This window comes from Pogona vitticeps, chromosome 4, assembly GCF_051106095.1.
Source record: "Pogona vitticeps strain Pit_001003342236 chromosome 4, PviZW2.1, whole genome shotgun sequence".
NCBI classification, from domain to species: domain Eukaryota; kingdom Metazoa; phylum Chordata; class Lepidosauria; order Squamata; family Agamidae; genus Pogona; species Pogona vitticeps.
This window is the reverse complement of record NC_135786.1, coordinates 31,582,229-31,603,730: the sequence shown is the minus strand read 5'-3', so window position 1 is coordinate 31,603,730 and position 21,502 is coordinate 31,582,229. Positions and strand designations below refer to the sequence as shown.

General features: G+C 39.4%; 1 long non-coding RNA gene across 1 annotated transcript in view; it reads left to right on the top strand.

Moving 5' to 3' along the window:
* LOC144589142 (uncharacterized) overlaps window positions 1–21,206 on the top strand; it is a 34,043-nt gene extending 12,837 nt beyond the window's left edge. The window contains exon 2 of the long non-coding RNA XR_013545052.1: window positions 1,359–21,206. This is a non-coding gene — a long non-coding RNA (uncharacterized LOC144589142). The remainder of the gene's footprint in view (window positions 1–1,358) is intronic.
* Window positions 21,207–21,502: the final 296 nt, after the last annotated feature.

Below are 21,502 nucleotides of genomic sequence, written 5' to 3'. Positions count from 1 at the left end.
AACAAGATTTAATTTCTCTGTCATTACATATACAGTCTAAAGGAATACAAACAGAATATAGAACCATGGTTTTTAAAATATAGGTTTGTAGTGTTTAGAGTGTTGCACTAGCGCTCTGGAGATGAGGGTTCAAAACTTCATTTGACCATGAAACTTCACTGACCTTTCTTACAGAATTGCTGTGATGAAGAGGAGAGCCACATAAGGTACACTATCAGAGGAAATGCACAAGGTTAATATAATAAATCAATAATAAATAAATTGAATTGTTAATCCAAACAAGAGTATTCCCACTGAATCAATTGCATCTATGTAAATGTTGCCCTGCCCAGTTCCTTTTGATTCAGTAGGTTTATTCTAGTTGGGACTACTAATTGGATTTAGGCCATAATCTTTGAAAAAACACAAACCTTCAAAAGGTTTGACTATAACATCACATCAATGTGCCTTCTTCAAGATCGGCCCATCCAGATGATTAGAACTTGCCATCCTAACCAACCTCAGATAGCATGTCCACCAGTCGGGAACTGTGTTTGTTTCCTGTTTGTTATATTTATATCCCACTTTTCCTCCAAGGACCAGAAGCTGGCATACTTCATCCTCAGTCTCATTTTCAACTACACAATGACCTTGTAAAATGGGATAGGTGGAGAGTTAGTGACTGGCTTAAAGTCATCCAGTGAGCTGACTCAAAGCATCTATGTCAAATGTGCATTCACTGTACAGCTATCTGTGTGCCCTTCCCAGATTAAAATCAAGGAATTTTTTCTCAGAACATCTGTGAATCTTAAAGGAACAGCAGAGAATGCCAGGACAATAGTGTGGAAAGAAAGAACTACTCTCCTCTTAAAACGGGTGGAACCCCAGGAAAGTCTAGCCCCTGGTCACATGGAGAACTGAGTTACTTAAAAGTCACTTAATGGGCTAAAGACTGGAGTTGGAAGAACCAAAGTATTCTTGATGTTGCCGTTATTGGGTAAAAATTATCCAGTATATTTATAAAGTGTACTGTGGTACTTCTGACACAAAGAAATGAAAGATCCAATGAGGTCAGTTGTCCTCAGGTGTAACCCAACACTTTATTCGCCCTACCACAATGTCTTTCATGATGGAAATTGTTATCCGATTCATCAGGAGGACTTCAAATTGGGGACAGCTTTCTTGTGTTAATTATAAGCATCAAATTAAAGCCAGTAGCAGCCAATTCTAGAGGCTTTCCTATCTTCCAATTACTTATCAATAACTGAAATCTTTGGCTACTACATCACATAGAAGAGACATGTTGTTTTGGTGTAAACAGTACAAAATTCTTTATTTTATCACTTGCAGCAATCTTTCTTTCTTTTCTTTTTTTTCAGAACAAAGGTCTGTTTTCATCCATTAATCCTGGCGAAGATCCCACTAGCTTGCATTATCCTCACTTTTGGTCTCGCTAATGGAAAAGATATGGTAAGATGAAACTGAAGTATGCCTTTTTGGAAAAAAAACCCAGAAATCTGTCTGAACCGATAAGAATAAAAACAAAACTCAACAAGGAAAATTTAATCTGCTACGCATTAAAAAGAATGGATTGTGTCAAGTTAGACTGAATTAACAGGAGCCCTGTATCCAAGACAAGGGTCATGACAGAAGAATACAATTTCCCAAAGCACTCTGGCGTGTCTTCTTCTGGAATACAGATGATAGTTCTGAACACTAATATTCAAGAAGGATATCAAAACATCTGAAAGGATTCAGAAGAGAGTGGTGGGGACTATAAAAGGTCTGTGAGGCGACCCATAAAAGAAAAGCTCAGAAAACTGTAGATAGTGATGACTGCTGATTCCCTATTCATTTTCTCCTTGTATGAGGGCCAGCTGAGGTGGGGTGGGGAATTCATTTATTTCAGAGCATGGATGAAACTTGTTAGAAATTCATTTCTTACCGAGAATTCACTGTTACTTATAACTGAATGATTTTTAAACTTTTCATTTTAATTGTTACAACAGCCACAACATTGATAGATTGAATTATGGCAGATGCTTTACCTCACTTGAATTTGTAACTTTTGGGAATTCTGGCCAGATACCTTTAAATTAACTAAAATTTATTAATCTTTTTTTTAAAAAATCCAAATGACCCCAAAGTGCACAGCTGTAGGTTTTCACTAGTAAACATGCCAAATTTCAGGTGTGTAGGTGTTAGAATCTTGATGTTACAACAAGCGACACACACACACACACTCTTCTGTATCAGTATAGGTTGCCCAGTACCTAGAGTTTGGAGTGGTTTACAACCCTTCAAAAATATAAAATACAAATAATAAAACAGTGATTACATAATAAACATAATAAAAAGGCAGTAACTGAAAATACTGCAGCTCATAAAACCAAAGTAAAAGTAGTTACAAAATGGAAGAGTGATATTCTGTAAAAAGCAGTTGTTAATGTATCTAGGAGGACAAGATGTTCTTCCTCCGGTATCCAAAGCCCATAAAGTAGGTATCTGGTGGCCTTTCTGGGGGTGGCATTTCTTAGACTGAGAAAATACAAGATGGCTGCTTCTAGCAGATGGCTTCCTAATGGCCAACATTCTCTCCCTATTTGAATAAAACTGTCTGATTAAAAAAAACAACACAACTTTCTGTGAAGAAGTCAGAAAGGATTTGTGTATAAGCTGATGATCAGCAGTTGGGGAGAATTGAAACACAAGAGGCTAAAATTCTGTTGCTTTGCATAGTACAATGTACTAGAGTAAGCTGTTGAATCAATGGGGATTTGGTGAGTCAACTGTTCTGTACATTCCATTGAGTCAATTTTTATTTTATTTTATTTTATTTATTGTATTTTTACCCCGCCTATCTAGTCATTTCGACCACTCTAGGCAGCTTACAACATAAAGGATAACAAATTCAAGAAAAATTTATAACAATTAATTAATTAAATGATTCTGCAAGATGGGAAAAATACAAAATAAATCAAATAAAGAGAAAAATAATAAAAAAGGAAAGAGGACAGGAATTAACTGGAAGTGAAGGCCTGCCTATACATCCACGTTTTTAGTTGGTTCTTAAAAGTATCCAGCGAGGGTGCAGCGCGAATCTCCAGAGGTAGGTTATTCCAGAGGCGAGGAGCCACCGCCGAGAAGGCCCGGTTTCTAGTTCTTTCCTTCCGGGCCTCCCTTGGTGTCAGGGTCCTCAGCCTCACCTCCTGGCTCGCGTGGGTGACATGGGTAGAACTAGTTGGGAGTAAGCATTCCGCCAAGTATTGAGGTCCTAAACCGTTTGGGGCTTTATATGTAAGCATTAACACTTTGAAGTCAATGCGGAAACGGATGGGCAGCCAGTGCAGCATGGCCAGAGTAGGAGAGATATGTTGATATTTTCTCACTCCAGTAAGGAGTCTGGCCGCTGCATTCTGCACCACTTGAAGTTTCTGCATCAGCTTCAAAGGAAGCCCCACGTAGAGCATGCTACAGTAGTCTAATCTAGAAATTACGAGAAATTGGTCAAATGGGCCAATTCTCACAGTGATTTACTTTAGCCACTGAAATTTGAATTGATAGGGAAAAAAGGTCCACAACTTCTCTGTCTCACAACATGATGCCAGCTGGCAGATCATCTTCTCTGCAGGAGTGGTTTATTTCTCGGTTTATATCCTCCTTGTATATTTGTAAATGTTCAAGTATTTACAGTGGAGCCAGAGATGTTTAGTCTGGAGAAGAGATGCTGAAAAAGTGATAGGATTGTCATATTCAAATATTTGAAAAGTTGTTGCACAGGCATTAAAGCTAAAAAAAAGTCTCTCTTGCTCCTGAGTGTAGGAGGAAACCAATTGGTTCAAACAACAAAACAATTAATTTGGATTATGCTCTAATAGTACACAAGCTCTTGACAATTGAATTAACTGCCTCATTAGGTGGTATGTTCTTCCTTCACTGCGTGTTATATACCATCAGGCTGAAACCAAGTTAGAACAACCCTAATAGAGTTTTCCAGATAAGTGAGCTATTTAGTTAGTTACATTCTGTCAAGTCACAACAGACTTGTAGTGACCCTAATAGGACTTTCTAGGAAAGTGAGATAGTTAGTATGTGCCATTAAGTCAGAACTGCCTTACAGCAACCTTAATAGGGATTTCAAAGAAAGAGATATTTAAGGAGTCTTTTTACCATCACCCAGCTCAGTGAGTTTCCATGGCCAAGCAGGATTCAAACCCAGGTCTCCTAAATCCTAGTCCATCATACTACGTATTTACTCTTCTACACTTGGTATCACACCACATATGTTTTTAAACAATGACTGAATGGCCACCCTAAAGAATGCTGTAGAAGCAGGTTTCTTGCATCATCAGGAGATTAAACCAGGCGTCCATTGATGTCTCATTCAGTGCTAGAATTTTGCTGCAAAAATGCCTTAAGTCTCTAGCATTTTCTCATCCAAAGGAAACCAAGCCCATTAGCACTGAAATATCTCACTACTCTAGGATAAAGAGAGTATGTGCTACAATATTGTCAGTTCAGTGTAGGCATGACTAGTAACTATATTTTTAAGGGCAACACTGTTCTGTATAACAGAGCTTTGGAATCTGCATGTCTCTGAAAATTAGTGGACTCCCATCTGTTTTAGTTAGCCTGGTCAATGGAGAGAGATGTAGCAGTTAGTTAACAGGTTCAACAACATCTGGAAAGTCAAAGGTACCCCATCTGTGGGGCAAAAACACAGGACTTGTGGTGGATTACCTCAGTGTTTCTCGGTCTTTTAAAACCCACACTCAGACACAGTGAATGTAAGAATCTTATGACTGCTTTCCCTCCACCCACTTAAACCTGCCCTGCTCCATAATTTTATTTGAAATTCAAAGTACTACAACTTCTATTGGGAGAGTAATGGTAGAGGTGGGTGTTGCCTTCCCTGCATTTAACCTAGTACTGCCACTAGCATAGCCTAGTTTTGTGAATGGAAGATGTAATGGATTTGGTAAGAGGAGTTTTAAATAGGGGTGCAGTGTGGTGCCACATGCATCCAACAAACTGCACTACACTATAATTTGGAAGTTTAAAAAGGGAAAGGGGAGGAAAGCTGCTAAATGTAGTTCTGTGTACCATAGGAATGATATTGCAAATGCACACTAAGACAGCATTGAACCAGGGTGGTGTAGTAGATAGAATGTTGGACTAGGACTCAAGAGATCTGAGTTCAAATCCTTGTTTGGCTATAGAAACTGAGTATATTTGTGTGGCATTAGTAAATCACTCTTTTAATTTATATATATTTTGAAAATCCTACCAGAGTCACCGCACTGCTCATTTTCCAATAATATCATATGATATCAATATAACACCAAATATGTGAACAAGAAGCTACCGTCAGGACAGGATATGGAGAGACAGAATGGTTCCCCATAGACAAAGGTTTCAGACAAGTGCATTTTATCCCCTTATCTGCTCAATCTGTATGCAGAACATATTGTACAGAAAACCAGCCTAGACTCAGATGAAGGAGCAATGAAAATTGGTGGAAAGAACATCAGTAATTTAAGATATGCAGATGACACCATCTTACTGACAGAAAGCAGCAATGACGTGAAACAACTTTTAGTGAAACTGAAAGAAGAAAGTGCCAAAGCAGGACAGCAGTTGAACATTAAGAAGACAAAAAATTATAAATACAGAAACTGACACAATTTTAATGTAGACAATGAATTGAAATCATTAAAGATTTTATTTAATTTGGTTCAATTAAAAATCCAAGTGGAATTGCAACCAAGAAATGAGAAGACTTGAGTCTTGGAAGGGCAGCAATGGAGGAATTAGAAAAGATAATCAAGTGTGAGAGTGTCACTGGAGAACAAGACAAGGATCATCCATACCCTCTCATTCTCGATCATCATGTATAGGTGTGAAAGCTGGACAGTAAAGAAAGCTGAGAGGGGGGAAAATGAATCTTTTGAAATATGGCGCTGGAGGAGAGCTTTTGCAGATACTCTGGACTGCCAGAAAGACAAACAAGTGGGTCCTAGGTCAAATCAAGCCTGAACAATATCTGAAGTAAAAAATGATGGAGGCTGTCTTACTTTGGATACATCATGAGAAGGCAAACTTCTCTGGAAAAGATAATGACAGGGAAAGTGAAAGGCAGCAGGAAAAGAGGAAAAGAATATAAGGTGGATCGACTCCTTGAATTCCACAGCTTTGGGCTTACAAGAGCTGAGCAGGACTGTTGAAGACAGGACAGTTTGGAGATCTCTCATTCATAGGGTTGCCACAAGTCGGAAGCAATTTAGGCGCATAACAACAACAATGCCTTCTTTGATTTTTTTAAATTTATCTCTCTCTTTCACACACACACACACACACACACACACAGAGAGAGAGAGAGAGAGCGAGAGAGCGAGAGAGAAGCTGATGGAATTTGAGATTCTCTGAACAAAAAACATATGGATCAGGATTCTATTGTGTTAAACTGCTTGAGCAATAGACCACAGTAGGAGTAGTTTGACATTTTCACCACCTCCACACTGAGACATCCAGAACTTTGTTGTACAAAGGGAAACCAGATTTTTCTAAGTGGCTCTTAAAACGTGCAAGAGCAAGAAGGGCAATCCCATGTTACAACACTGGCAGGGCTTTTCACTCTACTGGTGTTCAACAGGTTTTTGGTTCTAGTTTAGCTTTCACATAGTTTTAGAAGGGAATGAGTTGAGTTCAGGAAGGGCAGATGTATCAATACCTATTAGTTCTATAGGTGAACAACAGCTCAAGATTCAGAAGCAATGCATGTCTGAACATTAGTTGTTCTATACAAGCCTGTCTAGGCTTTGAGATCTGCAGGAGAGGCCCATCGCTCAACGCTGCCAACTTCAGATGCACATTCGGTGACGATACTGCCCAGCGGCTGCTGTCAAACTATGGAATGCCTTCAAGGTTGCCCACCTCTCTGATGTCCTTCTGCCTGCACGGAAAAACTTTCTTATTCTGGCATGCCTTTGGTAGCTGACTGATGGCTAATGAAAGGGTCTTTAAAAGATGGGTTGCACTTTTCTGAATTATAATTATTATTTTTATCTGACATGCTCTTTAATGTTTCTTTTTAACCTGCTATACATTCTGCTAAGACTAATTTAATTGTATTTCCATGGCTGAATCCTGCTGGCATAACTCTGGCTGCGGAAGGCTGGTGATGTTATGAAGGGATATACAGTGCAGTGTAGTGGGTAGGGGATGCAGTGGATGGATTAGAGCTTAGGAGACCTGAGTTTGAATCCTTACTCAGCCATGGAAATTCACTGGGGTGGTACCAATAAAAATGATTCCTAAAATATCTCACATATCTTGGGAGCCCTACTGGGATTACTATAAATCCATTCCCGGCTTGACAGCACATGGCTCCCATGTAGCCCATGGCTCCCTTGTAGCCCCTTTGGCTCCCATGTAGCCCCTTTCATCATAGGGAAGCTGTGGGAGCTGTGGAGGGGCAGGGAGAAAGACTTTAATTACCAAAAATGGCCACTGGTAGTAATGTCATGTCAGGATTGTTCCTAAAATGTTTTACTGTTTGTGAACCTCACACTTTCTCCTGGTCTCTTTGCTTACAGCAGAGATGAGCAATCTCCAAGGTTCCAGGGGTATACGTAGACATCCCTTATCCTTGCGTCCTCCCATTTTTTCCTATAAAAATAGGTAAGGTTCCCCCCTTGACATTTTTAGTCCAGTCATGTCCAACTCTAGGGGGCGGTGCTCATCCTATCCTCAAGCCGTAGAGGCAGTCCTTGTCCGAAGACAGTTTGCATTGTCATGTGGCTAAAACAGTGACTAGGGAACACTGTTTTACCTTCCCACCGAGGTGGTACCTATTTATCTACTCGCATTTACATGCTTTCAAACTGCTACGTTGGCAGGAGCTGGGACAAGCGATGGAAGCTCACTCCATCGCGTAGATTCCATCTTATGGTTGCTGATCTTCTGACCCTGCAGCACAGAGGCTTCCGCGATTGAGCCTGCAGCACCACCACGAAATAAGTGGGTTTACTTAAGTAGCCTCCTTGTGTCCTCAAATGACCACATTTATTCTAAAAATGTGGCCAGAGAGGTTCAGTCCCCTTTTGAGTCATTTCCCAAAAAAACTTTTAAATTCTGTGGGCAGACAGATTTTGGTAGGGGGTGGATATTGTTCACCTCAATATGCACGGCATCCCTTATTTTGCTTTTAGAGTAGAACAGCTGTGAAATCATGAGATACAATAACACAACAAATGGGATGTATAATTTAATGGGGCAAGGCCTTCAGCTTCTCACACAGAGGTACCTGTACAACATAGTCCAGGTGGAATACTGCTTCTTCCTCTTTTGCAGCACCCCAGGAAAAACAGATGCTAATAATAAGATTGCCAACAGCTCTCTAAACTGTCTTTCATCATATTTATGGAACGTCTTTTTCATATTCTTTTTTTGATTATCTCCTCTCATCCTCTTTGCTTCCCGAGTGCTGGAGAAAGTGAAGATCTAGAGACTATAAACTAGTTATAGTCCTATTTCACTGACAGCCCACACCCTGAAGAGATTTATTATAATGATCAGTAAAATCCTCTTTCTGCCATTAGAATCAGCAATAAAAAAGTATGGAGAACGCTACAAATGATGTCACTTTCTGGAAACATCAAGCTTTGACAGTTCATAAGGGGCTTAGATATATCAATCTGTAATTTTAAAAGCCTTTTATTTTGAATTAGGAATTTCTGTTGCTTCACGAAAAGTGAGGTTTCCCAGCATCTGCTCTTTGGGGAATGTGTTTAACAAAACGTGTTCTAGTTCAGCATAAGATGTAATTGACTGATTATTCAGGAGGATAAATAACTCCTTGTGCAGAAGGTGTTATAAAAGGGGGGGGGAGAAATCCTTTCAAAACAAGGATCATGGAACACTGTCAGTAAGGCAGGAAGAAAAAGAAATTAGAGTACGCATGAAATACATAGTTATAAAATAAGTGGCTGCCATTCAAGGCCCACAAAAAGTAGACTGGTAATGACAATGCTTGGGTTCAGTTAGATTTAAAGATTTAAGTGGAAGTGCTTCTTTTCTGAGGGTGTACCACTTACATTTTACGTTATACTAAGGCTAAAAAGGTACAAGGACACATGTTATAGTAAAATAAAATGGCATATGAGAAATGTTTGAATCCAGGTGGTAATGTCAGGGACTTACCACGTTTCTTTCCTATGCCATAGTTGAGGGTGAATTTGGGGAAAGAAACAACCACCATCCTTAGAAAGCAGGTTAACTAGTCTTTCCCCACATCATTCTGCCTCCCCAATTTTGCTGCTCATTTTTAATGCCAGGAGAAAGTCACATGCAGCTAGCATGAATCACTTAATCTGCTTCTTAGAGAATGTTTGTTTTCTTGTCTAACTGAGTCTAATGAAGAGAAATTTGCAAAGGACCGGACACACAAGAAAATATTTCTTTACCCAGCTTGTTGTTAGTTTGTGGAACTAATTTACAGCTGGTCTAGATCTGATGGTGGGGGCTGATAATTAAGTCTGGTTTTGCTACTAGAACTTTTTGCATTAGTCATTTAAGGATAGTATCTTACGAGTTTTAAAGTATCCTAGCCTTAATTATTAATTCATCAGATTAGAAAGTATTTACCAATTGCCAGGAAAAGGGACAAACTAGTTTTCATTCTAGAAAGGCAATGTAAGGCAGACATATTGTTCTCCTCTTTAAGGGTTAAATACATTTTTTTAGATGTATAAATGAAACACACATTACATTTACAATACTGCAAATGAGGTGGGATTCCTCAGGATGGTAAAGCAGTGAACACACAACAGTGCCTGGAATCACTGAGCCATCACAGAGCAATTAGCTTAACATCAGTGTGGAGGCAACTCAGGAAACATTAGAAGCTATTTTGGTAAATGGTCTCAGAGAAGTGTGCCTTGAGAGCCATAAATTAATTAGAGTCTCCTGCCAAGACAGATTCTGGAGAATATGGCATGCGGCAAAAGGACAACATCAATGTCAGCTTAAACTAGGTTTGAATTTTTACTCACTTTCTCAAAGGGCTTTTGACATTTATACTATGAAGTGCAGTTTTCTTCCAGTAAGGAAAAAAAAAGGAGATAGTACAAATAGCTAGAAATCGTCATGTGGTTCAGCAACCAAAATGTCTGGAATAATTCATAATGTGGAACATATTAATCAAATAAAAACAGCAGAAAGGCAAGGCATAAAGCCCTATAATCAGGTGAGTTAGATCATTGTTCAGGCTAGGTGCCACTTCATCCATTACCCTTCCCCCACTTCCCATTATGTTTTTAACTCTGGATATCATTTCATGATATAATATAAGAATCAAATACCATTTTTTTAAAAAAATATATGGAATATGCATATGGAGTACTGTATTCTGGATATGAAGTACAGGCCTTATTTCATGCTACCTTTAGCAACCGCATATATAATGTGGCCACGAAATCAAACTACAATTATATTAAACTACTGCAAGTGATCTAGCTAACCATCGCAGTAACAGAGACAGATATACAGGCCTTAAACATTTTTATGCCTGAAGCAAAAAGTCCATGTGAAACACAGAGATATGCATACAAAACACTCGTTCATGAAGTGCTAATTTGTGGGAGAGTAAAATGGTGTCTCTTCTGAAACTGCCATCCAAACTAAATGATTCATGCTGTCAGGGGGCTGGTTAATGCTTCAAGGTTATATGAGAGAGACTAAGGTAGAGAGGCAAAGATTCCAGGGACGCAGTGAAATGTCTGGAGCTGTGGAGGATGGAGAGTGACATTCTTTATAACAAGGGTAATGTCAAATGTAAGCTACAATTCCAAAAATGTGTTATTTTATCCAGCTAGTAAGCCTTCACTTGACTAGAATTACAGCTTTTCTTTTTGCTTTATATGTAAAGCGGGCAAAAACTGTCAGGTGTTTTTGCTTCCTCTCAAGGGAGCATCTGTCGTTAGTCTGCCGATCCTTTAAATTCTTTCACCCTTTATGTTTAATTAGTAATGCAAAATGATTTTAACCTTGATCAACACTTGTCCAAGGGGAAGGCCAGTCCTGATACAGTATAGAAAACCTGGCCCGTATATTGGGATTAATACCACTTAGGTAAATCCTGAATCCTTGTTTATGAAGTTTCATACGAATGGGCCAAAATGCCATGAGTGCTTATGATAACAATTAACTGGCATACTTTTCCCTCTCAATATTATATATCAGCAACAAAGCTGGGAGACTCCAATGCATTTCAAAAATGCTGGAGCTGAAAACCTTAGGGTTTTGGATCACAGCTCCAAGAATCTTCCAGCCCTTCTGGCCACATGCTTGCAGGTGGATTCTGGGAACTGTAATCTGAAAAGTCATATTTGCAAGCTCTCAGAAATTCTATGTCAGAATCATGGCTCAGGAAGATGAGGTAAGGTGTAGCCAAGGCAGCCTAGAAATTTTCCAGTATATAGTTGCAATCTTCTTCTGTTTATGTTGTTCATAAGGACAACAACATTACTAATGATCATCTATATTAAATGGACTGAGTTGGCTGGATAGCTCAGTAGTTTAGATATCTGGCCGTAGAGCCAGAGGAAGGGAGTTTGATTCTTTATGGTGCTTCCTGGAGTGGAGTCAGCCTGTGTGGCCTTGGGCAGGCTGCACTGCCAGGCTGCCCCCAGAAGAAGAGAATGGTAAACCACATCTGTGGCCATCTCCTCTGAAGCCCCTATTCCCCCAGGTCTTCACGAGGTTCTCGCTCTTCTTCTTTCTTTGCTGCCACCAGGTATTGCTGCCTTAATACCATTTAATCAAGGAGACTTGTGTGCTTTTAAAACTTGTCATTTATTAGATTAGGGAATATATGATTAATATTCAATGCATAAATCACAGGTTGCTAATCACTTATATTTGAATCAATTCTACTTTAACCTTAAAATTCTATTAACTCTCTGTTCCATTCAGCGTTCTTACAGACCTCTAACTCTCTCTTAGTTCACTTTTAAGTTTTACATAGTCTCTCTCTACCAGAGTCTCTCTTCATACACCAGCCTTTATATCCAGCCCCCTCCCCCCTTAGCTCCACCTTCCGTCCTCTCATTGGCTCCTTCTCTACTGTTCTACTGTGATGGACAGGTGAGGGCAGGGCTGTTCGCTACAACACCTGAACACTCTCTACCTGGAAAACTCTGGAGAGGGTCGTCATAAGTCAGAATTGACTTGATGGCACTTGATTGTTTATTATTTAAATTAACTGAAACATCTCAAAGTGTAAGATTATTTCAGGAAAGAAAAATGTTTCTAAATTTATCATGTCATCTCACTGAAAAAAACAGAGAGTCTTAGGGAACTCTTTGCAGATATTCTCTCAAATCAATTCTTGTTTGTTTCCATTTTATACCAACCCATTTGTGTTGCCACTCTCTGAGAGTTTCACAATAAACAGGAAAACCATAAAACACTATGTAATTATAAAAAATAAAATAAACTGTGTCGCTAGCTAAAAACTACCTTTAAATAGATTATACTGTATATAATGTCAGATACTAACCTAGAGATGATTGATGGCAGTGAGAACTGGGTTTTTTAGAAATATACTTCACCTTGCCTTTTTGTGCTCTTAATATTTGTTCTGTTCTATCAAACTTTCCATCATCCCAGCAGGGTGACAGCTCAGGCAAGAGGGCAAAGGATAACATTGACTGGTGTAGATAGGAAAAAGAGAAAGTTCAGGACCCTGGACAGTTCCAAAGATGCAGCCCCAGGGATTCTGTCCTGGATGCAGCACCATGACAAGCAATCTTACAATAAAGGTAGGATATAAGTGACTATCCAGCACTGCTCTGGATCATCTGGCAAGCTTTTGCAGCATGGTGAAGACAGTTCTTCAGAGAGCTCCATGTCATCTTAAATGCTACCTCCCGCTTTTAAAAGGCTAGCACCTTTTCTGTTGTCACTGGCTCCTCCTAAAGGATGAGATCGGACAAGCCACAAAATGGTTGGGGACCATTTCCCTTGCTTTCCTGCTTCTTACAGAAGTTTGAGGTCTACCTCTCACAGGGCAGTGCACTTCCCCAGGGTAAATGAAGTTCTGGATACAAGGCAGAATCCCCTACTTAAGATGAACAAGTTCACATTCCTCCTTAAAATTACTGCTTCTACAGAACCCAATCTTTATGAGTTCCACTTTCTGGGCAATGACACCACCATAGGCTAAACATCTCTGAAACAAATGGAACAATGAAACCAAACACAAAGCAAATACAAAAGTTTTGTGACACCTTTAAGGTTATCAAATATTTCCAGGTAATTACAATCCCCTTCTTTAAACACAAGAAATAGAACTGTAATTCATGAAAGAAGGGAAGTGCACATCATAAATGCTCACACTGAACTGAATTAGACAGACTTAAAGGAGTTACCTCATTTTGTTGTGTTGCTGCTGCTGCTGACATGGCTACCCCCTCTGAAAACTGAAGCTAACAGAAATGTTGCCAACGTTTCCATTCCTGTTAATATCTATATTCAAGTGCACTCTCCTTTTGCCTCAACATGAAAGAGCTATAAGAGGTTGGGTGGAAGAAATTCTCTTTTTTCTGGGGCAGGGTAAATTGGAAAGAACATAACTAGGGAGTCAATAAATGATCCTCCTTATAAAAGTCAATTGATGAGGGCTTTGGTCTTAGGAAGAAATCTTCCTCAGTGCCAAATTGGCTAGCACTGCTTTGGAGAAACAATACAAAGAGGTGGATTGCTACCCAGTTAAGAGGTAAGATGAATGTTTTATGCATTTTAGTCAGTGAGTATCTGCTTAGCATACATATGTAAAAGTCGGCTGAAGAGGAAATGGCGAGCTTGCCTCCAGCCTTGTGCTAAACCAAAGGCTCTTGTATCTGCAGTGTGGTGGGTCTCTATAGAGAACCACTCTTTGGCAAGACCTTCATCTTGGTGGAGTTTGGCAGTTGGTTCCATCCAGATTTGGGGGCATCATTCAGGTGGGAGAGGAATTTATCAACCAAAGTCATTGCTTTGAGGAAGCAGGTGAGCGTGGAACAGAGTTAAGCAGGGGAGGGGAATGGCCACCAAAGGTTTTTAAGACATAATTATGGTGATATCTATTGGAGTCCCAGTACTTCTTTCCTCCTTTCTAGCATAATTTTTGTAATTTTGAAAAATGAACTCATTGTTTTGATTTTTTTTAAAATGAACTTTTGAACTCACGCTGCATTCTAGGAATCCTAACCAAATACCAGTCATTGGTTCCACAAATGAATGCTTTCTCTGAAACCAGATTTTTTGAAAGCAATCATACAATGTACTGCTCTGTGCAATGATCTGTAAAGCAAAGCCGGGGAAATGTCTTTTCTTTACTTCCCGAATCTCCCAACCAGTATAGCCACTAGCTGGGAAGCAGCAAGTAAAGTACTTTGGAATGGTCCCATGTCTGTGAATTCTGCTTAATGATGGGGCTAGCTCTGGTTTTAATACCAAACCCACAGGATGAAACATTAAACTAGCATCCTCAAGAGTTGATTTCCATCTTTCTGTAATATGCTGATGAAAAGTGCCACAAGCCTGGAATCTATTATGTACCTGGTACTTAACCCACCATGATTAAGAACTGGAGCTGTGCTTTCAAGATCAGCAGGCTGATGCAGAAGCAGTTGTTGTCTTCCCTTCAAGCATACATTCCCTCTAATTTTCCCTTGAGCCAGAGTTTGGGGAACATTTTTTTTTTTTGGTAACAACTACCCCAGGTAGCATAGCCAAGGGTCATACTGGCTGGCAGTTTTAGCCCTGCTCCCACAAAAGTAACCTCCATGAACTCTGCTGGAGACATACTGTATGAGTCTTCTTCATATAATCAAGGAGAACAGCAAGAAGGTTGGGATGCCAGAAATGGCATGTGTGCAAGTTTATCTAGGTTGTTAGATAAATGTTTTTGCAGTTTACTTAACAATCTAGATAAACTTGCACACAAACCGTTTCTTGGTTTAGGCATTTGCTTCCAAGGGTTTTGTCCTATTGCAAAGTGATGCTTGGCTTTCAGTCATATATATAAACCCCCAAACTTGACTCTGGAACCAGGTACCTTACTGGTTGAGCTACCCAGTCAGCCTTGCATGATTTGGGGTGGACTTTTATCTTTACCTTAGAATCTTAGAACTGCCGAGCTGGACGGAGACCCTATAGATCATCAAGTCCAGCTCCTGTGAAGGGAGCACAGTGAGGAATTGAACTCCCAGCCTCTGGCTCTGCAGCCAGAGTCCTAAACCACTGAGCTTTCTTTGACAGATCAGAGGTTTTCCTAATCCAATATATGAGCTCCAGCATTTCACACCTGCTTTTTCTCTCTAATTTCAACATTAAGGCACCAGAAAGATATAAATACAACAGACATCTAAACAGGACTAGTGACACATGACATGGGCAAAATAAGACTAAAAGTTCAGTAAAATTTCCAGGAATACACAAAAATATTTGCAAATTCTTGAGTCTTTTGTTGATCCATCACCGCTGGTAAATGTTATGAAACAGCCAGAATACTCTGCTGCCAGCTCTTTGGGGCTCTGCTTTCATCCCTGTGTCTGTGAGGCTTTCTCTATTTAAAGAGACAAAAACCTAGCAGCTTCATTAATCAAAAGTTGCACTCTGAGTGCACTCTTCTATAAAAATCCATAATCTATTCTTTATAGCGAACAAAGGAGAAAATATATTTCCCTGTTGGTGGAATCCACATTTGCTTTAGCTACACATGAGACATGAAAATGTCCTCAGTGCTTTTTCCACCTACCTATAAGCTATCGTACCAAACAGTCCTCTGACTGGCTTAGCTTGTATCAGGTGTCAGGACATACTGGCATTATATCTGCCTAAATAATGACATGACTTTCTCTGAATTCACTCAGACATTTGTGTTATTCTCTCTTGTCCATCAGCTAACATGCAATTTCTCTGATGTATGTAGGAGATTGAGTGGGAGAGAAACTGTTCTGAGGGCTAAAAACACTCTGTTCCATTATTCATCACTCTCTTGGCTTACTATCAAGCTTGTGTAGAAATGGACGCTATGTAGAAACATCTAGCAGTTATGTGGTGGGAACAGTCAGGGACCAGTTCTGTGCTCCTTCTCCAAATCTGTTGCCTCCCATAATGCTTTAATTTGCATCCATTCAGAGATGTTTTGTTCAAATGACTGCTTTACAACCAAGGCCAGTGATTCTTGGATTCAACTGTGAAAAAAATCCAGAAGGGATGCAATCAAACAGCTCAGGAAGCTGGAAGACAAACTCAGACACACATTCTTTTGAGAGAGGTAGAAGCATGAAGCTGCTGGAGGAAAGGTCATTTTGATGCACAACAGAAAAGTGGCAAATGCACTCAGCCAGGCTTATCATATTCTACAAATACAAAAAGAAAAGTTGTGTTGGTCCATGAGAAAAGAAACATGACACAACAACCATTCCCCATATTTCTCAGGACTAAGAAAAATGCCACAAAAGTGTATGCATATTAAGATTCTCCAGAAATCTTCATCAGGCTTGCTGGTACAAAAAAAAATTAGTGAATGGGGAAAGAAGCAGGAAAAGTCCAGAATTGGACTAGATACTACAGCCAAGGCCTCTGGGTATTATTTGGTCACAAGACAAAAGCTAAAGGCTGAACAGTCACAGATGAAATCTAGTGCCTGGGTAGACTTCACTAATTGGCCATATCTGGAATGGAAATGGACATGGCCATACAGGTGGACAAATCCAGGTTAAATTCTTCATAATTGTTCAGTTCTAAGCCTGAAAAGTATGTGAAATCTGTTATCCAGCCTAAGGAAGAATCTTCACCATTAGCACACATTGGAAAACAATACTACGGCATTTATATGAGAAAATATGTATTTGTGGGTCCCCATCCAACACTAATTTAAGCACAAGGGACATTTTTAAGACTTTGTCATCTCTCTTAGCGTCTGAATTTCTCCTTTACTAGCCACTTTGGTCCCAAAACAGTGCCAATGAACCCAAATGTCTGTATCTGTGTATTAATTTTGTTACTGCTGTTGTTTTAAATATATACATCTACTTTGCAATGTATAATTTAGACAGCACCAGATCCATTATTAGGTGGAACAAGGCAGCTTTCTCGGGCAGCTGATTTCATTGCCATAAAACTGGGGGGGGGGGGAAATGAAACATTACCGGTATCTTACAGTTCAGGATGTGGAGTGAAGCACAAGTGTCTATATTATCAGAATCGGGAAAGCAACTTTTTCAGACTACAAGTCCCAGAATTCCATAGAACATGCTGGTTTGGGAATCCAGAATTTTTAATCCAAGAAACTAACTTTGAACAAGCTTCGATCAATTTTTATTAAAGACTACAGTCATTGAGTTATGGGAAACTTTAATTATATTATGAAATATAATAAAAAAAACCAGATTAGATTTTAAATGATGCCTATAAGATATCTAACTGACAAAATTTTTGACAGCCAATAAATGATAATCATTTTGTATGTGGATCTGGCTAGATTTCCATATATGGATCATGCTGGCCTTTATATAATTCACTAACGGATAATGCTCCTTTCCTTCTTTTGTATAGGTTTCAAGAAGAGCAACAGTCATACAGAGGAAGGGCAGGATCTGTCCTCAATCATCACAGAGTGCAGGACGTGTAATAATGAACTCAAGTCATTGGTTCCACAAAATTGAAATTGGGGAGAAAAAGCTTTGTAACTGTTAGAGGAGTACAACAATGGAACTTATAATAATCATGGGAGGTGGTGAATGCTCCAGTGCTGGAGGCATTTAACAGAAAATTGGACAACTATCTGTCAGATCTACTTTAAATCGGATTCCTGCACTGAGCAAGAGGCTGGACTCAATAGCCTCATAGGCTTCTTCTAACTCTATTTTTCTATGTTTCTGTTTCTGTTTCTGTTTGTTTGTTTATTTATTTATTTATTTATTTATTTATTTATTTATTTATTTATTTATTTATTTATTTATTTATTTATTTATTTATTTATTTATTTATTTATTTATTTAATACCCCGCCTATCTGGACTACCAGACCACTCTAGGCGGCTTCCAATACAAAATCAAACAATAAAACACAGACAAGAACATGATAATTCAGTAACAGTTACAATGGAATAAAGAATAGGGGAAAGTAAGAAGAAAAATCAAGAGTTGGCTGGAGGGAAGGCCTGGATGAACAACCATGTTTTTAATTGGGTTTTAAAGATGCCCAGCATAGGGGCCGCGCGAATCTCTGGAGGGAGAAGGCCCGGTTTTGTGTCTTCTCCTTCCGGGCCTCTCTCGGCGTCAGTTAAAATTAAATAGCTGCTTAACAATGTAAATATGTTTATTTCCTGCAGGTTTATATGCACTATATGCTAGGTTGGCAGGACCTGGGACAAGTGATGGGAGCTCACTCCGTCGCATGGATTCAAACTGCTGATCTTATGACCTTGCAGCCCAGAGGCTTTGCATTCTAGCCAACAGCGCCACCACGTCCCCTAATTCATAGGGTCACCGTAATTCAGAAGTGACTTGACAGCACATAATAACAGCAGATCTGTAGGTCACTGTACTGATATATAGTAAATAAATAAAACCCAGCTTTTTGGGTGGAAGATTACCAGTATTTGGGCTGATTTCCCACACACTGTAGAGAAATGACTGAAGGGACAAACTAATATGTGAATGCAGTCACACTAGCCCATCTTCTTAACTGATCTGAGCAGCATTAAACTATGTTATATTTTGTTTTCAGTCTTTCATCAGCCTGTGACCAAATCAGTTTGACACTGTCTATAATAACATTCTTAATTCTGTATTATAATTTGCTAGTACCTTGTATTTCACATTCTGAACATTTGATTCAATTCGGTTTCCAGGCACATTTTCATTGTACTTTTATGTAATGTTCATAGTTCTTGGTGTGTATTGCAATTTATGTTTAATGTGTAGTTTCATTTTGTGCTTTATCTCTAAGCATAATCTCATTTTATGCCATTTCTACTTTAATACCTCAGTGTTTCATTTCACGCATCTTGGATTTGCCATCACTCAAGTCAATAAAGCTTTTGGAATTCTCTTAAATCTCCCTGTCTCAATCAGCCTCTGCACCGCTGAAAATTAAATAACTACAGCATCGTTTTGGAACCAAGAGAATTATATTAGCTGCTGCTACTCTAGCATCTTTTTACAAAAAAGGAACAAGAGGTTAGGAGGCATTTTACACATTACACAGGAAAACAATTTAGTTGCTGCCAATATAAAATATCAATAATTATTTCTATTTTTTCTTCAGGATACAAATCCTTCCCAGGTGAATTACATGTAACTTCAAATACATTAATATAACAATAATAAGAGCAATCAAAATATAAAGGGTCATTAGATTAAAGAGCAGAGAGAGGAAAACCTCCTGGTCAATTCCTGCAATAAAGTGAAGTAAACAGTAGTATCCTGAAAGTCTCTGTCCTTGTACCTGTGCTTTTTAACATGTTAACATAAGAACATAAGAGGAGGAGCCCTGCTGGATCAGGCCAAGGGCCCATCTAGTACAGCTCCCTGTATCTCACAGTGGCCCCACCAGATGCCTCTGGGAGCACAGAGACAACTAGATACCTGTCTCCTGATGCACCTTCCCTACAGCTGGCATTTTGAGGTACCTTCCTTTTAAGCCTAGAGATTATAATCCCCATCATGATTTATAACCTGCGATGCACTTTTCCTCCAGAAATCTATCCAATTTCCTTTTAAAGGCATCTAGGCCAGATGTCATCACCATGTCCTGTGGCAAGGAGTTCCACAAACTAACAACACGGTGGGTAAAGAAATATGTTCACAATTGATATGAAGTTAGAGGAGAGTAGTGAGAAGGCCAAGCTCACTGATGGCTAGAGATATACATGAAATCATTGCTCTATCTGATTGAGGCTATTTCACCTTGCTGAGACATCCCGAGGAGGAATGTTCAAGTCTTGCCTTCAAGCAAGAGTGTGACAAAGAGGTTCACAGAGGTCTTCTGAAAGCCTAAAGTCTGCCCCAAACTTTCCCTTTGATCTTTCAAACTGAGGAAACGGACATTAAAATGGACATTCAAGGTAAGCAAGTGTAAAATGGTGTTCCTTAGGACAAAGCACTCTACGCATATAACCTGATTGGATCTGAGCTGGCATTTATCATAGCACCATTGTACAGGTATGTAGACCCTGTGTATCCTGGACCTTGCCAATAACTGCTTGGTGTGGTATAATGGACTACACTTGTCAGAACCAGTTGACTACATTTCTTGGACTCTCTGTTTGTTTTCTATTACAGCTGAACTGACTTGACTCTGGATTGCTCTTGGACTTTGCCTTTGGCTATCTCATAGCTGGTTTCCCTTTCTGGTAGGACTCTGTATGCTTTGTTGTTGTTGTTTAGTCGTTCAGTCATGTCCGACTCTTCGTGACCCCATGGACCAGAGCACGCCAGGCCCTCTTGTATGCTACATTGCTGTAAATTGTTGTAAATTGTTTTTATATATCAATTGTTTTTACTCTACTCGTTGTGAGCAGTCCAGAGTAGACTACGTCTAGATGGGTGGCATACCTTGATTCTGGATTCCCCTGACCACTGCAGTCCATTCTAATTGTACTTCAGCCTGCTAAGCCTTTGTTCTTGGGACCAACCCATCTGGGAGGAGATCTTGGACTGTGGTGCAAAGACTGATGCAAATGTTGAGGCACTATGTAACTGTTGTAAGAAAAGCATATTTCTTTTGGATGAAACTAGAAGTGCCATTACCATACTTCCTTTATACTTCTTTATGGTTGCAACTATGTTTGGGATACTGTGTACCTTTCTGATCACCAAACCTGAAAATGATGTTGTAGAACTAGAAGGTATGCATACAGGAACAATCAAAATAATTAAGGGGTGGAGCAATTCCTCTATGAAGAAGAATTACAATATCTGGGGATTTTAGCTTAGAAAAGGAATAAGTACAAACATACTAGAAATGTATAAAACTAAAGTGTATAGTCCTCAGACAAACATCTAGACATGAACTTAGTTGAGGGCATTCATACATTTCAAGGGTGATCACAGGGTGCCGTAAAAGAGCCTAGAGGCATTTACAGGGTGGAGCAGCAAACTCTGTTGAACCACTGAGGTAAATCTAACCTTTGTTCTTCACAATGAGAAGTGAGAAAGGAAAAAGAAAAACCAGGGTAGATACTTCTTTTCTGACAATGGGAAAGGGAGCATGCTCTTTATCTCAGTAGTGACTATGCAACAAAGTCACTCTCAAACTTTTGTGGCCACAGCACCACTAATTTCAGATCCAGGAGGGGGCAAAGAAAGGTTAGAAGCTTTGTAGAGAAGAGCAGACTTGCCTCATTGCCCTTTTAAAAAATAAATAAAAGAGGACTGTGTCCATTGCCCTTTTAAAGTCCCTGATTCATGCACTCTCTGGTGACTGCTTTAAGAAACAACACTGCTCACTGGTGAGATCAGGGCTT